Source organism: Arachis hypogaea, chromosome 3 (assembly GCF_003086295.3).
Source record: "Arachis hypogaea cultivar Tifrunner chromosome 3, arahy.Tifrunner.gnm2.J5K5, whole genome shotgun sequence".
Lineage (NCBI taxonomy): Eukaryota > Viridiplantae > Streptophyta > Magnoliopsida > Fabales > Fabaceae > Arachis > Arachis hypogaea.
The window spans coordinates 34,576,761-34,589,259 of NC_092038.1; positions in this window are offsets into that span (position 1 = coordinate 34,576,761).

The window sequence follows — 12,499 nt, forward strand, 5'->3', positions numbered from 1 at the left end:
AAAGACGAAATCCCTAAAAGGCACCGTGTCGCCGAAGCCAACCTCCCTCAAATACGGGACGATGGCGTCCAGTGGTGGAAGCGTGTGGCCTACTCGCCGAGGAAGAAGTGGGCGAGACCTCTGACAACAAATAAATTATCACAATTAAAAAAATATTATATGCGTGCATTGAGATAACAAACTGAGTTAACTATATATACATTTATTTAACAGAAATTTACAAACACGTACTAACTGAATTTATTTAAATAAAAACTTTTACATTAATAATTATTAAGTTAATTAATAAACATTTTCTCAATATGTTAATTAAAATAAAAATATTTACTAAAGTAATTAATAATCTAATTAACAAATTTTTACTTAATAATTCAATTTAGATAAATATAAAATAACATAATTGTTCACTTAAAAAATAACTTTTACTTGGATAGTTATTAGTTAATAACTAAATTAATAAATTAAGAAACACGTAATTAATAAATTAACTTCAAGGGTTTCAAATATCTATCCCAACATTTAATATATAAATTAATAATTATGTACTTAAAAACTTAATTACAAAAAAATTAGAACCACATTCCTAAAATCATACCCTATCAATGACTTATTGCTAATGATATATTTAGCCACCTGAACCATAAATTGTATTCTAATTTTTGGCAAGTATCTTAACCATGGCTATACATATATGCGATAATATAAACATGAAGATAATAAAACTAACCGTAAAGTTGACTGCCCTAGCGACGTGCCATGAGCGTTCAGTCGATTGATGTCCGGATCACGTGTATCTGCACAGAAAGTGTAAAGTGGTGGAAAGATTAGAAATAAGGCCCAGAACTTTGCTGTCAACGACATGTATATATAGGCCTCACCGATACTTATCTCGTTTATAGTATAAAGGAGATAAGTTTACACGTATGTCATTTACACTGTAAACGAGATATACACATGTCACTCACATTATCTTATCTCGTTTACATGCTACATATTTTCGTAATTATTTTTAATATTATTTATTTTAGTAAATAAAATATTTTTTAATTTATTTAAATAAAATATTCGGTAGTCTTTCCGTCACTTTTTTATTGATGGTGTTAAAATTTACTAATGTGACACGTTAAGTGACACCACAACACATACTTAGAAGTTTTAATTGACTATTAAGATAATAAATTCATCAAATTAGATCAAATCAAAACCTAATTGAGAGAAGAACTTGAGGTATTAAAATTTTTCGGAATTAATTTGATCTAATTTCATAAATTAATCATGTTAATATACTAGATATGTGTTGTGATGTTACTTAATGTACCACATTAATAAATTCTGACACCGTTAATAATAGAAGTAACAGAAAGACTAATATGACTAATTTAAAATTTTTAAAAAATAAATTTAATTAAAAAAATTTTCAAAAACTAATTTAAAAATTAAATGTTTTTTAGAAATAATTTAACTATTTACTCAATGCTTTTGTTAATAAATTACCCACTAAATGCTCAAATATCATATGAAAATATTTAAAGAAAAATAATGTTTCTTGCAGACGTTTTCAATTAGATTCTTCTTCAATCACCACCTATTAATGGAAATAAACATTTTTCTAATATTTTGAGATAATTATTTGTTGATTTATCTTATTAAATCAACACTATTTATTTAATGTAGGAGTATTAAAAATATTTTGGCGTTGATCAAAGAAAAAGTTTCTATAAACAACATTTAAGCCAGGACTTTTTTTTGTGATCAAAGAAAAAGAAATTTCAAACAGGAATGTTCTGTTTCATGAGATTCAATATGAATAAACTTTTATAAATCACTTTTTTACGTTGAATCCACTCAACAGTTCTCATTACAAAAAACACTTCTCCTAACTAAAAAATTAATATTATTATTCCCTTCTCTTAGGATAAAGTTCGTTTGCACTTTTCGATCTCTAATTTTCTACACATAAACTCTTTAATTTTGGCACGCAGATCATCATTATTTCGCAAATCCACCAAATACAGCTGCAAAATACGCATCTTCAAAGTCAGTCCCACAAATTACTCTCCTCGTGCTACTTTTCTAAGAAACATTAAATTTCTCTATACTAGCAGAAGTCCCGTGTATCGCACGAATATATTTTTTTCAGTTCTTTTAGATTGTCATTTTTTACATTAATAAAGATATTTTTGTTGTTCGATTTTTTATTTAAAGATAAAAAATTTATTTATTTTATCACTATTCAAAATACATAAATATCATTTCTTAATCCATCATAATTTATAATTTTTTAAATTAAGACCAAATTTATACTCATTCTTTCTATTTTTATTTTTCAAAACTCATTTGAATATCAACATACTATTTGATAAGCACTTAGAATGGGCTAAAGAAATTCTGCCTCACAGTATATTGTATCATATTCAACTTCATAAATTATGCAATAACAGATACAATTTAAACATATAAACAACACATTTTAAAAGATAAAACATAAATAAGAACCATAACCAATATCATTTATGTAAAAATTCTTTGATTTATTATGTTAAAATAATTTATTTCTTAGATAAAAAAATTATTTTACAAAAATATAAGTTATCATTTTTCAATGCTAATTAAAGTCTATAAAATTTAAAAGACCCAGTGCATAAAAAGATGAAGAACTTAAAGATTTAAAAAACTACTACTTTGACTTTTGATTTTATTTCTTTGTTGATTAAAAAAAGAGAGAAAGACTAAATGTCTGAAATATATCATCAAACTTATTTTTCAAGATGAAAAAAAGAAATACAGAAAAAAAAAACAAAGTTTTTTTTCAACTTGAACTATCCTTCAAATCTCTTAACCACTACATTTTAATTTGAATCCTAACTTAGTTTAAAGAAAGCATTGTAGAGGATGTTACTTTTTGCTTTCGGATGTTGCTTTTTGCTTTACCTAAGGTAAAGCCAAAATATAATCTACTTTTAATATACCATTTGTAAAATAAAGAGTAGTATTCCAAAAATACTTCCTAATGTGCCTCTAAATTTTTTTCAACCTATCAAATTCAAAAAATCATGTGACTTATTCTACTACTAAAAATATCTATCCAACCAACAAAGACATAAAATTGACGAAGTATAGAGTTGTAAAATAACAATAAAAAAAGAGATAAACTCAAACAACAATTGCAAAAAATCAAAAATGCATTTGTGTGTAGGAAATGCAAATTTCTAATAGCCTCATACCACTCTAATCTAGCTCTATATTAAAATTTAAAAAACATGAATTCTCAAAGGGCGTTTACAGTTGACAGATACTCTCTTCCTCTTTTTTTTCTCTTTCTTAATTTCCAACCATAATTAAATCATGAATCCCAGTGGATAATATATGGTAGGAAATGACAAACACCCGATCCGTGTTTGATCTATCTCTAAGATGTATATCCCAATTTTCATCGTGGTGAATAGGATGATCTAACCAATTAGTTCTGTTCATCATATTAAGACATACGTGCCTGACAAACACCCGCGTCTACTTGGGTTCGTATGAATACTCAGAAGGAAACGCATGAACCAATAACTATGTTTATACATCTCTCAGACGGTTAATCCACGACTTTGTTGGGGACTTTCCGAGACACCAGTTCAGCCAATTTCTGGGGAGATTAGGGTCTCAGTGGTATAGGCTAGAATCCAAAGAAGCAGCATTCTCTAATCCGAAAGATTCGACATTGTCTATGGCATTTTGAGTAGGATCGCCAGGAGAACAACTTGCTAAGTGCTTCACCCTTCATCAGATTGGATGACCACGGCCAATGGCATTCAATCTGTAGCAGAGGAGATCAATGACCAACAGTAATGGCTTTGATCACTTACAGCCTGCCATAGAAGAAGATCATTCACAAGCAAAGAAGACAGTAGTACTAGAGTTAATTCAGAAAGACAAAGCAACTCCAATTCTCAACTCTATTCCTATTATTTAATCCAATTGGTTTTATCCCTTTCAACATTTATGACATTTAATCATTCAACATACAATCAACAACCTTTTGATTCCACCTGAATAAGACCTGCAAGACAATCATAGCTTGCTTCAAGCCACAATCTTCGTGGGATCGACCCTGACTCGCTCAGGTATTAGTTGGACGACCCAGTGCACTTGCTGGTATTGCTGTTGTACGAAAAATGTGGGGGATTGCATACGCATATACCAAACAGCATCATTAAAACGGTCTTTATGTTTCTAAAACCTGACAGGGTTTAGAAGGTTCCCATATTATATTTTCAATTCAAGTTGCTCCATGACCGAAATCGAACATATGGATCAGACTTTTGATTCTGTTAAAGACCTTTTACCTATTCCCAATAAAAATTGGTGTCTTAAAGTCAGGATTTTAAAGATGTAGAAGGTTCCCTCATATGAAAAGAATTACTCCCATCCGTTAATGGAGTTAGTTGTCCTCGACAAAGATGTTAGTTTTTAGATTTTTTTATTTCTTTTATGTTGTTGCCTTTAGCTCTTAGTCGCTCTATTGATATCATCCTTACCTTTATATTTTTTTCAATCGTTGTCAGGGATCTCGAATCTATTGTTTCATACGATCCTTTCATTACCGTCTATTTGAACCGATCCTTGAAGAGGGCAAGGTGTATGTTCTGGCTAATTTCACAATTGACTTAAGGATCGGTTCAAGCCTACTAAGCATAATATGAGGATCAAAGTAGAGGGACACCTTGGTTTCAAGTGAAATTAGCCTACTAAGCATAATATCAGGATCATATTTAAGAGGGACACCTTGGTTTTAAGTGTCGAGGACACAGATATTCCAATCGAGTCTTTTAATTTTTTGCCCATGAAGGATATCCTATCTTCGGTCAGAGATGACTTATTTCTTATCGGTATGCACATTGATGTCCTCAGTGTGTCACCCACATTCATGTTATCTGCCTAGAATATCATTTCTATTATATGTGATTATGTGATATGTGATGAGTCATCTAATTTTTTTCTTTACCTCTTCCAAGTGTTAGTTAATGCAACGTTATCTTATGTTTATCTTGCTTAGATTTCATTGGTCTCCTGTCCGCAAAGAGTGACTTAATACCTTTTGAAAAAAAGGCAAAGAAATCACACTACATGAAAATTGAGCTCGATGATCTGAGGTCAGTTTTTTCATTTTATTAGGAACAAAAGTTTGGAGTACACTTAAATACCATAATTCATACTTACCACTGATTGTGTTGTATATTGATTTTCACTGTTTTATGTGAATTGCCGTCAAAATACTTGTGGACCCAAAAGTGGCAGCGAAAAGTTATCATGCACGTTGTGGGAGAATTATGCATCTGACTTTGTCGCTCTTCTTGCTGCTAACAAGGCCACCGAATATATAATCGTGCTTCAATTTGCAAAGATAAAGTTCTACAATGGTAAATTTAAAGTTGGTTGGTTCAAGAAGCAATATGTTTGATTAACAAAACTGGGTGTCATATCACCTTTTCCGATGGCAAATTTTAATCATACGCTTGTGTTTGTGAATATTAATCGAAACAAAACTGTCAATTAATGATTCAGTTAATTATCGTTGTTGTCATTATATGCCAATTCTTCTATGTAATCAACTATTTATCGAATCAGATATAATTTTGTTTCAGGTGTTATGACTGTCATCAACACAAACTTCACAACAAAGATTACGGTGAATGCTGACCTAGAAGTGGTTAAGAAATTTCGTCAAAAGTCCGGTTCCTAAACAAACGAGTTAACGCATTTAAATCTGATTTGTGATATGATGACTTCTTTTTTTTCCACAAGGCTGATTGGACTTGGTGGCAAGCATAGCAGCGACGTTGATGTTATAGGCCAGGTGATAAGGCATTCTTCTACTGAAGATTTTCTCAGCCTTACCCCGTATGCATCAATCTGTCAAATAAAGCAAACTGTCGAGGTGTGTTCATTCGGTGCTTCCTGTTTTAAAACAATATCCCTACAACCTTTTCATATGTTGTTGGTGGATTCCTTCATGATTCAGTTCAATCTATGTGTTCCCTCTTTACATGGGATACATGATCATTTGAAGAAAATTTTCACCTAATTTTACTAACTCCATTTGGTTTCTTTTTTTTTCATATCCATTCTTTTCTGTAGAAATTAATCTATACGACCTGTGGGACTGCTATCGACATTGACAGGAATCATGCATGGTGGTACAAGGCTTGCAGGCAATGCCCACAGGGTCTGGAGTCACTTACTGTCCAATTTTATTGTGCCAAATGCGACGTTTATGCATCAACTTTTGTAGGAAGGTCGGTCAACATTCGTATGTGGTATTTTTGTTCGTGTGTTCTCTCCTTATAGTTAAAAAGTGGCACCATGTTTTTTTTATTGATACGGTCCTACAATCCACGTTCGTATTTACGAAGGGATCCGTTTTAAGTCTGTAATTGTGACTGAATCTGCTGAGCACGTGTGTATCGTCACCAAACATGACCTTCTGTTTCATTGTGACTTTACTTGTGCCTGAAGGTTTTGCATTCAGGTTCGAGTTGTCGATGACTCTCATACAGCAACCTTTGTGCTCTATAAGAATTCTGATTCAAATTTTTTAGGTGTCTCTACCGCTGACATTCGTTGTGATATGCTTGCTAAGGTTCATGATTTGTAGTTTGTTTCCTTTAACTTAAACCTTGTGAACTCTGCTCTTGAAGACTGACCTTTTCTTTGTTGCACAAAAAGGGTTATGGAAGGGATCATTTCCCAGGGGAGCTTAATGCACTAATTGGAAAGACACTTCTTTTCAAGCTAATTGCTAGGCTTGATAGCCTGAATAAATTTTAGCTGTGCATGATCACCGTGTCCAGGATATGTTCTGATCCTAAAATTATCGCGTCCCTTGCTTCAAAAATAATATTAATTTGGTACATTACTTTCATTAATAGATGATCTCGTTTCTGATTGCTTTTCTAATTCAATTGTTTGACACTTTTGTGTACATAAGCGGTTTTCAAGTTGACTTTTGTGTGCCACAGGCTGCGTTGCAGGAGGTGGCCATTACGCCGGTCGATCGCAATGATGAAGCGGTTGGCACTGGCGACATCGGCGGGGTTACTGGTTCCATCATCCCTCTGATCTCGAAAGCCACAACTATTTGCGCCGTGGACTCTGAACCCATGGTCACCCATACACTTGTAAAATAGATCTGTATTAGAACCGATGATAGAGGTTCCTCTCGTGCTCCCTACACTGCATCCAAGAATCTACTCCTTGCATTTGAGAAGTACATGACAGAGAATGCCAACGATCCTGGAGCTGAGGATATCTGAGCCCCTCGTCCCTTGGTTCATGATAGAGCTCTAATAAAAATAAAGACAGTCAAATTAATTGGCGTTAAATAAAGAGCTGCACATTTTTCATTTTTTGCCATTGATATGGACCTTTCGCTTTAAATATGTGCCAGTTATTTTGTGCCTTATGTTACCCTGACCAGATTACTGTAATGCTTCATGGTTTTCGTGAACTTTTTTCTAGACCAGTCGATGCAAAACCATTTGACATCAATTAATTGCGGCACACTGATTAACATGATCACTATATTCGACTATATTGTTCTGGTATAATAGAAGTTTAGATAACTTTGTGTTTTTTGGCGTGATCGAACACATCATCCATTTGTTTAGGTTTGTTCATCGATGGAGTTATCAACACCTTACGACACCATTGGCGTCTGCTTTCTTGCATGTGATTCTGTTTTTTCCCGCTCTTTTTTGTTCGGTTTTCTCTGTGTTGGGTTTCAAAAATTATCTGAATGCTTGGCTGCTTCCTCCTGCTCGTGTGAAGGTTGATTTTGTGCCTCTAAGTGTATTGTTTGCCATTTTCTACCATATATTTTCCTTTACACAATCTTTCTCAGTTCGCCTTATTCCAGCGATGTTGGTGACTTCTTCGTGATTCTGTTGGGGTTTTATACAACGTGACCCTAATTCTTTCTTTGTGTTTTGGGGGGTACGGGCCATATCTACTTTGTTTTCAATGTCTCTAATCATCCGGTGTTAGTCAAGTTTATAATTTCAAGTTTATTCATTAGTCTTCCTGGTGTTACATTAGAAACTGTCAATTATTTTTTCACTTACACAACAGGGAGGTTCATCTCAACTTCTGATTCACGTTGTAACTCCTGATGTTCATAATTGTTAGTGATTTTGAATGGTCAAATATTAAAATATATTGGTGGATCTTGATGGGGCTGTTGGCGTGTATGGGATTGAAATGACGTATGTTAATATCATGGTCATTTTATGTGTCAATGTGAAATTATCTTCTCCTTTTTATGTTATGTCACTTCTACATATGGCAATCAAAATATAACTGATATGGTTAATATCTCAATTATTTTTTTTTTGTTCTATTATTTCATGCAACCAAATAAAAGTATGATGTTAAATATCAAATTACACAACGGGATTTGTTTAATTACCTTGCTTTCCTATACCCTGGGTTGTTTGTCAGTTGGTGTTTCTGCTATTAGATGCTCTGTTAATTTTTTTCTACATTATTTATGCTGGGAAGCCGTTCGGTTAGGTGACTAATGGACCTTTGTATGAAGCAGGGTGCTCATTCACGTTCTCTCTTTGTTAATTATTTGTTAATTACTATTGACATTGTTTAATGTTCTGTAGTTTCATAATCACACTGCCAAGGAATAGCCATTTCATTTACATCTCACGCGATCCGACATTTACATATGTGTGTTGTGCATTATGGTAGATCCATCAACAAACAGTCGCTTGCAATGTGTTTCCCAAGGCTTCTTACACATTAGTTGCATATAATCTCTATCCGAAAAAGGGATCTCTTACACTATTTGGTCTATGAGTAATTACAGTTTGCGTGATTTACTGTATAGTTTTCTTCTATTTTGCTTCAAAAGCTAATGATTAAAAGTGTTTGGAGTTGCTGTAACTACTTCCAATATGCAAAAGCCTCTACAGTGCAAGATGTGCTTTAAGAACATGTCTTCATAACCACGTAATACAAACAATCATGCAATCCTAAGCTTTTAACTTCCTGTCATTGTTCAGCCGCTTGAACCTAGGTGCTGTTGAATCACAACGAATATCCAACCCGCAAACCATGCTCCCAGAGTTGCCAACGACTAAAATTATCAGATGCACCTATAACATGGCTTATCATTGCAGATGCATAAGAATATATATCAGCTAAACGCACACCCATTCAACCATACTGTCAGATTATTCACACGATTAAATTTGAATAAGCATCACGTTCTTCATACCACACATTCCATAATAACCTTTGCCAACTCCTCTTTGCTCTGTAAGCATAGATCGTAAATGCTTTAACCTGAATACAATAGCGTAAATTTAATCTGCTGTGATGGATATGTCCTTTGGGTGACACCATCAAGCTTTTTTGCATTCAAATATTAACATACAATAGTCAAACTGAACTTTTGGTTACACGGACTCCTGTATTCATCTACCAATCTTCATTTTGTTATTACAATTAGACAAAATGACAATTATTTTGCTATTACAATTTGCCATTATGAGCCAACTTCATCCTATTTTTTCGTTATTTCAAGGTCATCGGTCGATTATGTCTTGGCCTCATTGTATTTTCAATTTCTTCGAGGTTACAGAATGGCGATTTGATCCTTTCCCTTTGTGAAGTGGTTTCTATTACTTCATAGTCAAAGATAAACCAAATTGCTAACGACGGGTGGGTTTTATTGTCCAAGTTTGACCTTTTCTCTGAGACAGCGCTTTCGGTCGTTCCCTATCTTGCCATTCTTTGCTGACGTTTAGCATTGCGTGTTGTTGCTCCTGGCCGGCCAAGTGCTATTGAATTTTGGCATTAACTGAACTGATTTTGCATAGCTGTCTCAAAAATCTTCCCCACGACTAGCCTTTTTGCCAAGGTTTCTTCTTTCCTTTTGCTGGCTTGGTTCCATGGACCACCATGCTAAGTTTGCACGGCAATGATGGATGAATTTGCTAAGCAATAAGAGGCGTCGAGTGAATGGGTTTTTGTGCCCAGCCAGCCCCGAGAATGGTTTGTTATTGGTTATCTTTGGGTGAATCCGCTCAGTGTTCACCCTCATTTTGCTCTACTATCTTTCTTTTTGTGCATGATCCATGCTTTTCATACGATGAAACAAGTTAGCTTATGTTGGCAGTTTTGCATTCATGTGAGGTCGTTGGTCTACTGATTTGTTTATGTATGCATTATTAACGTTCAACTTTGATGTATGTTGTTGCAGATGATCTAACATACAGATATATGTGCTGCCCCACAGCACTATGGGTGTGCCGAACCAATTACCTGCCACGGTCGTTGCGGTGCAAGGTTAGCTTTACTTCATTATTTGAACATGGTTCTATTTGTAAATTCTTTCTTTGGTCCATTGACTTTCGATCGAACGTTAGGGTCTTCCCCCACATGCGTGGATTACCGCTTATCTCTCTTAGTTGATGTGATCATTCCAGTTGTTTAATTAGTTTTGGTGTTATTTTTTTCCTGTTCGACAACACCAAGTTAACTTCTCCCACTGCGTGTAACACCCTGTTTCCCTTGCAGGGTCGTCTCCATGCAACGTTTCTAAGATCAGGGGCAATCCGAAGCGTGCCATAACACATAGGACGTAAGTTATGGCTGAATAATATCTTTTCCTCGAACCTTTGACGTGACCAATTAGGTCGCACTACAACAAATTTTCCTGTTAGTTGGTTCGGTGTTGCTCATCATGAGCATGGAGGCTGTTTCCCCAGTCTTAACCGCAACCACGGTTGTGTAGTGGTCTTGCAGCGGATTGTTTCACACACTAACTCCACTTTTTTTATGTCTCTAATTCTTCTCCGACAATTGCTAACTGGTGCTGATCAAATACGCAGGCATGTTGCCCATTCCCCTTTATCCCAACCGACAAATCCTTATTTTCCTAAGGCCAATAGTGTCCAAGTTCAAGTCTTTGATGCACGAGCTATTGGTGTTGTTGTTGGATGGTGTTGATGAACGAGCTGTGCATTATCAAAAATATATCAAGGCCTTCAATGGTATATTTTCGTTCACATCCATGGCTGGAAAGATTCAGTACACACTCCTCCGATGTTTGTTATGAGTGGCCAAAATTATCATTCCATTGGGAGTTTGATGCCACAACAGTCTAGCAAGCCAAAGTTTGCACAACTCTATTTTTATGATACAAAAAATGAAGTTCAAAACAGGATTGATGCAAATGGGTGAGTTGGTTTTATTGGTCATTCCCCCGAATTTCTCAACCCTTTATATTTTAACTACGTATCGTATGCTTTCTTGGGTTGTTACCTTGATTTATCCTTTTGTCTTTTTTTTGTGTAGCCACTCCTATCATTATAATTCCATTGATCAGACAATTGTGGCCAACCTTAGCGACATGCTTGATTCTCATAACTCTCTTGCTAAGTCTTTTCGGTATGCTTGGTAAAGGTTCGCTAAAGATTCAACCACTCTGCTACATCTTCGTCTTATTAAGAAGAGGAATACGGATGGAAGAAAATATAATCTACCATCAGCATCTAAAGTTGCAGCTCTTATTGTAGGTGATTTTGATACAGAAAATCTTGCGAGAGATGTTATCATTCAGACATGTAATCATCCTCAGTATCTTGCTCTACAATATCCCTTGCTATTTCCATACGGAGAAGATGGTTTTAGGAACGACATTTTAATATCCGAAGAAAGATCTAAGCAAAATATACATAAGCGAAAAACCATTAGCATAAGGGAATTTTTTTCTTTCTAACTTTGAATGAGGGCACATGAGTCGCAAGTACTACTAAAATCAAGACGTTTGTTTCAACAGTTTTTGGTGAATAGTTACACTATGGTAGAGGCTGAAAGACTTCAATATCACAGGCACCACCAGAACAAGTATTGCGCCCATCAACTGCAGGGACTTCATGAGTGCCTAATTCATAGGGAAACACAAGCTGCCAGAACTGGAAAACGAGGTATCTTGCCGTCGTCCTTTGTCGGTGGTCCCCGATACATGTATAATAATTGCAAAGATGCACTTGCTATATGCACGCATGTCGGTTATCCTAGCTTTTTTATTACTATCATATGTAACCCAGAGTGGAATGAGGTTAAAGAATGTGTTGCCAAATATTCATTAAAGCCAAGTGATAGGCCATATATCATATCTAGAGTGTTTAATATAAATTTAGACAATTACTAAAAGACTTAAAGAATGGGTCTATATTTTGAAAGCCAAAAGCAAGTAAGCATTCTTCATTTAGTCTCTTTCAAGTTCACACTAGCAGATTAGTCTTTTTTTACCATATGTTATTTGTCTCCTAACATAGCGTATTCTTTTTTTCCCTTCCTTTGATTATTTAGTTGTCTACATAGTTGAATTCTAGAAGTGTGGTCTTCCCCACTGTCACATTTTGTTGTTTATTTAGCCAAATGAGAAGCCTAGATCCTCCATGATATTGACCATCATATCTCAGCTGAGATACCT